This window comes from Salmo salar, chromosome 21 (genome assembly GCF_965601325.2).
Source record: "Salmo salar chromosome 21, fSalSal1, whole genome shotgun sequence".
Lineage (NCBI taxonomy): Eukaryota > Metazoa > Chordata > Actinopteri > Salmoniformes > Salmonidae > Salmo > Salmo salar.
In genome coordinates, this window is record NC_138311.1 from 52344536 (window position 1) to 52351334 (window position 6799).

Here is a 6799-nt window from a genome sequence, read left to right on the forward strand (position 1 = left end):
GGCGGCCAGGGTCCGGAAGACCAATGCAAAATCCTGCGCTCTCCTCGTCTCCTGCCTTAGGTGGAACAGTCGTTCACCCACCGCTCGACCCTCAGGCGGGTGGTCGAAAACTGCCCGAAGCAGCGGGTGAACACTGCGTAATGGTCCAATGCCGCATTTCTCTCACTCCATATGGCGTTGGCCCACTCCAGGGCTTTGCCTGAGAGGCAGGAGAAGAGGGCGGACACGCTCTCACGTCCAGAAGGAGCCAGATGGACGGTCGCCAGGTAGAGCTCAAGCTGGAGTAGGAACCCCTGGCATCCGGCAGCCGTCCCATCATAGTCCCTCGGGAGCGCGAGCCTAATGTGGTTAGATAAAGGAGAGTCTTGTCTTTAAAATGGTGTAAAATAGTCATATGTTTGAAAAATTTAAGTTTTTGCATTTTTGAGGTATTTGTAATTCGCGCCACGCTATACCATTGGATATTGGTGAGGCGTTCCGCTAGCGGAACATCTAGATGTAAGAGGTTTTAAGAGGTCTGTGTGTAGCTTGTGTAGAGGAGTCAGCACAGGACAGCAGATATGAGTAAATAAACGTAATTTACACATAAATAGGCAAATGCAATACAAAAAGGCAAGCTCACATAATGGACCGTATAACAAACAAACAATCACTCTAAAACAATCATGGGGGAACAGAGGGGTTAAATATTGAACAAGTAATTGGGGGATTGAAACCAGGTGTGTAAGACAAAGACAAAACAAATGGAAAATGAAAAGTGGATCGGCGATGGCTAGAAGGCCGGTGACGTCGACTGCCAAACGCCACCTGAACAAGGAGAGGGACCGACTTCGGCGGAAGTCGTGACATAAAGGCCTATGTTGACTGTGACATTATGACATAAAATGGCGCCGGAGAAGAAGGCTGACGTTTTACTTGTCCCCAACCAATTGTGTTTTTTTGTTTGTTTATTTGCATCGTTTGTAACTTATTTTTTAAATAATGTTGTCGCTACCATCTCTTATGAACAATTACTCACCATGGACTGGCAGAATCCTTTTTTTCCTTTAAAGAGTCTGACGAGCCCGACGCGAAAGATATACTGCTTTCTCGGGAACAGGCCCAGATCCTCGTGATTTGCGATCGAATAAACCCCCACTTCTTAACATTCTGATAGCAAACATGCAATCTTTGGAGAATAAAATCGATAACCTACGCGGAAGATTAAACTACCAATGGGACATTCAAAACTGTAATATCTTATTTGTCGTCGTGGCTGAACGACGACACTATCAACATACAGCTGGCTGGTTACATGCTGTACCGGCAGGATAGAACAACGGCGTCTGGTAAGACAAGGGGCAGCGGGCTATGTATTTTTGTAAGTAACAGCTGGTGCACGATATCTAAGGAAGTCTCAAGCTATTGCTCGCCTGAGGTAGAGTATCTCATGATAAGCTATAGACCACACTATCGACCTAGAGAGTTTTCATCTGTATTTTTCGTGAGCTGTTTACATACCACCACAGACTGAGGCTGGAACTAACACAGAATTGATCGAGCTGTATTCCGCCATAAGCAAACAAGAAAACGCTCACCCAAAGGCGGCACTCCTAGTAGCCGGGGACTTTAACGCAGGGAAACTTAAATCCATTTTACCAATTTTCTATCAGCATGTTAAATGTGCAACCAGAGGGAAAAAAGCTCGGGACCACCTTTACTCCACACAAAGAGACGCATACAAAGCTTTCCCTCGCCCTCCATTTGGCAAATCTGACCATAATTCTAACCTCCTGATTCCTGCTTACAAGCAAAAATTAAAGCAGGAGGCACCAGTGACTAGATCAATAAAAAAGTGATCAGATGAAGCAGATGCTAAGCTACAGGACTGTTTTGCTAGCACAGACTGGAAAATGTTCCGGGATTCCTCCGAAGGCATTGAGGAGAACACCACATCAGTCATTGGCTTCATCAATAAGTACATCGATGACATCATCCCCACAGTGACCGTACGTACATAATTAGAAGCAACATCCACACTGAGCTAAAGGCTAGAGCTGCCGCTTTCAAGGAGCAGGACTCTAACCTGGAAATTTATAAGAAATCCCGATATGCCCTCCGACAAACCATCAAACAGGCAAAGCATTAATACAGGACTAAGATCGAATCGTACTACACCGGCTCTGACGCTAGGCAGATGTGGCAGGGCTTGCAAACCATTACAGACTACAAAGGGAAGCACAGCCGAGAGCTGCCCAGTGACACAAGCCTACCAGATGAGCTAAACTACTTCTATGCTCGCTTCGAGGCAAATAACACTGAAACATGCATGAGAGCACCAGCTGTTCTGGAAGACTGTGTGATCACGCTCTCCGCAGCTGATGTAAGTAAGGCCTTTAAACAGGTCAACATTCACAAGGCCGCAGTGGCAGACGGATTACCAGGACTTGTACTGCAAGCATGCGCTGACCAACTGGCAAGTGTCTTCACTGACATTTTCATCCTCTCCCTGTCCGGGTCTATAATACCAACATGTTTTAACCTCTTACATCTAGATGTTCCGCTAGCGGAACACCTGCTCCAATATCCAATGATGGGCGTGGCACGAAATACAACCTCCTCGAAAATCCGAAAACTTCCATTTTTCAAACATATGACTATTTTACAGCATTTTAACCTGTTAGGGCTAGGGGGCAGTATTGACACGGCTGGATAAAAAACGTACCCGATTTAATCTGGTTACTACTCCTGCCCAGTAACTAGAATATGCATATAATTATTGGCTTTGGATAGAAAACACCCTAAAGTTTCTAAAACTGTTTGAATGGTGTCTGTGAGTATAACAGAACTCATATGGCAGGCAAAAACCTGAGAAGATTTCATGCAGGAAGTGGCCTGTCTGACAAGGTGTTGTTCTTCTTGCCTCTGTTTATTGAAGTCTGAGGATCTCTGCTATAACGTGACACTTCTTACGGCTGTACAGAATCTTCTCAGGTTTTTGCCTGCCAAATGAGTTCTGTTATACTCACAGACACCATTCAAACAGTTTTAGAAACGTTGGAGTGTTTTCTATCCAAAGCTAATAATTATATGCATATTCTAGTTTCTGGGCAGGAGTAATAATCAGATTAAATCGGGTACGTTTTTTTATCCGGCCGTGAAAATACTGCCCCCTATCCATAACAGGTTAACTTGGCTTTTGAAGATTTTAGAAAGGCAGGGCAGGATGGATATAGGTCTATAACAGTTTGGGTCCAGTGTCTCCTCCTTTGAAGAGGGGGATGACCGTGGCAGCTTTCCAATATTTGGGGATCTTAAATGACACGAAAGAGAGGTTGAATAGGCTAGTAATAGGGGTTGCAATAATTTCGGTAGATAATTTTAGAAAGATAGGATCCAGATTTAGCAACTTTCAGAACAACAGCTGTCTGGATTTGGGTGAAGGAGAAGCTGGGGTGGGGGGGGGGGGGGCTTGGGCAAGTTGCTGCAGGGGGTGCTGAGATGTTGGCCGGGGTAGAGGTAGCCAGGTGGAAAGCATGGCCAGCTGTAGAAAAATGCTTAATGAAATTATCGATTATCGTAGATTTATCAGTGGTGACAATGTTTCCTATCCTCAGTGCAGTGGGCAGCTGGGTGGAGGTGCTCTTATTCTCCATGGACTTCACAGTGTTCCAAAACTTTTTGGAATTAGTGCTACAGGTAGCAAATTTCTATTTAAAAAAGCTAGCCTTAGCTTTCCTAACTCACTGAGTATATTGGTTCCTGACTTCCCTGAAAAGTTGCATATCACAGGGGCTATTCGATGCTAATGCAGAATGCCACAGGATGGTTTTGTGCTGGTCACAGGCAGTCAAGTCTGGGGTGAACCAAGGGCTATATCTGTTCTTAGTTCAAAATGTTTTGAATGGAGCATGCTTATTTAAACAATGCAACTTTATATAATGTTTACATACCCCACATTACTCATCTCATATGTATATACTGTACTCTATACCATCTACTGCCTCTTGCCTATGCCGATCGGCCAACACTCATTCATATATTTTTATGTACATATTCTTATTCATTCCTTTACACTTGTGTGTATAAGGTAGTTGTTGTGAAATTGTTAGGTTAGATTACTTGTTAGATATTACTGAATGGTCTGAACTAGAAGCACAAGCATTTCGCTACACTCGCTTTAACATCTGCTAACCATGTGGATGTGACAAATATAATTTGATTTGATATGATTTGATTTGACCTGGAAGGTTCCTTGATAATTTGTGTGAGATTGAGGGCATCTAACTTAGATTGTAGGATGGCCGGGGTGTTAAGCATCTCCCAGTTTAGGTCACCTAACTGTACGAACTCTGAAGATAGATGCGGGGGGATCAATTCACATATGGTGTCTAGGTCACAGCTGGGGGCTGAAGGGGGTCTGTAACAAGCAGCAACGGTGAGAGACTTGTTTCTGGAAAGGTGGATTTTTAAAAGTAGAAGCTTGAATTGTTTGTGCACAGACCTGGACAGTATGACAGAACTCTGCAGTAGATTGCATCTCCGCCCCCTTTGGCAATTCTATCTTGTCGGAAAATGTTATAGTTAGGGATGGAAATATCAGGATTTTTGATGGCCTTCCTATGCCAGGATTCAGACATGGCTAGGACATCCGGGTTGGCAGAGTGTGCTAAAGCAGTGAATAAAACAAACTTAGGGAGGAGGCTTCTAATGTTAACATGCATGAAACCAAGACTTTTACGGTTACAGAAGTCAACAAATGAGAGCGCCTGGGGAATGGGAGTGATGCTGGGGCTGAAGGGCCTGGGTTAATCTCTACATCACCAGAGGAACAGAGTAGGATAAGGGTACGGCTAAAGTCTAAAGAACTGGTCGTCTAGTGCGTTCAGAACAGAGAGTAAAATTAGCAGATTTCTGGGTGCGGAAAAATAGATTCAAGGTATAATGTACAGACAAGGGTATGGTAGGATGTGAGTACAGTGGAGGTAAACCTTGGTATTGAGTGACGATGAGAGAGGTTTTGTCTCTCGAGGCACCATTTAAGCCAGGTGATGTCACCGCATGTGTGGGGGGTGGAATAAAAGGGCTAGCTAAGTCATATTGAGCAGGGCTGGAGGCTCTACAGTGAAATAAGACAATAATCACTAACCAAAACAGCAGTAGACAAGGATTATTGACATTAGGGAGAGGCATGTGTACCTGAGTGATGATAGGGTCCAGTGAGTAGCTAGGCGAGCTGGAGACATGGCGATTCAGACAGCCAGTAGGCTGGGGATAACAAGCTAGCAGATGGGCCTCTGGGGGACGTCGCAATGTAAGAGCCTGTAGAAACCCTCTCGGACAGTTACGTCGGTAGACCAGTCGTGATGGATTGGCGGGTCTCCGTGTCGGCAGTAAAGGAGTCCAGGCCAATTGGCAAAATAGGTATTGTAGCTCAGGAATTGGCTGATGGATCCCTGCGGCTAGCCGGGAGATGGGCCTAGCTCGAGGCTAGCTCCAGGCTAACTGGTGCTTGCTTTGGGACAGAGACATTAGCCAGGAGTAGCCACTCGGATAGCAGCTAGCTAGCTGCGATGATCGCATGCAAAGTTTCAGAGCTTGCGGTAGGAATCCAGAGACGTGGTAGAGACAAAAGCAGTCTGATATGCTCTGGGTTGATATCGCGCTGTGCAGACAGGCAGGAGTTGACCAGGCTGAGGCTGGCTGATGTCCGAGTTAACGGTGATGACCGCTAGCAGTGGCTAACTGACTACTAGCTAGTAGCTAGTTAGCTGGCTAGCTACGATGGGGGTTCCGGTTCTAAAGTATAAAAAATAGCAGATCCGTATCACATTGGGTGAGGCGGGTTGCAGGAGAGTATGTTCAGTCCGTAGATGGAAATTGAGATGAAAAATATTAACTAAATATATATGAAGAAAACAATATTTACACGGGACAAGACAAGACAAAATCAGACGTCCGACTGCTACGCCATCTTGGAATATGGCCCAAGCACACCAAGACAGTTGTGAAGAGGGCACGACAAAACCTATTCCCCCTCAGGAGACTGAAAAGATTTGTCATGGGTCCTCAGATCCTCAAAAGGTTCTACAGCTGCACCATCGGAAGCGTCCTGACTGGTTGCATCACTGCCTGGTATTGTAACTGCTCGGCCTCCGACCACAAGCTTCCTGCCATCCAGGACCTCTATACCAGGCGGTGTCAGAGGAAGGCCCTAGTAATTGTCAGACTCCAGCCACCCTAGTTATACACTGTTCCCTCTGCAACCGCATGGCAAGCGGTACCGGAGGACCAAGTCTCGGTCCAAGAGGCTTCTAAACAGCTTCTACCCCCAAGCCATAAGACTCATGAACATCTAATCAAATGGCTACCCAGACTCTTAATTACATGTAGATTTTACCTCAACTAACCGGTGCCCCCACACGTTGACTCTGTACCGGGACCACCCTGTATATAGCCTCGCTATTGTTATTTTACTGCTGCTCTTTAATTACTTGTTACTTTTATTTATTGTTATTATCTGTATTTTCTACAACTGCATTGTTGGTTAGGGGCTCGTAATTAAGCATTTCACTGTAAGCATTTCACATGCGTTTTCGGCGCATGTGACATTTTATTTTATTAATTGGTTTGACATTCCAAATATTGCAAATTGAAACCTAGGTGTGAACCTAATGTCTTGTTTTGTCTGTCCCCTACAGGTAGACTGGTGTCTGGCTGGAGCAGCAGCTGCCATGGCTGTGTAGAGAAACATCTGTTCTTCAACATGTCCATCCTGCAGCCAGTGGAGCAGCTTTCTCTGGCGCAGCTGGATAACAAG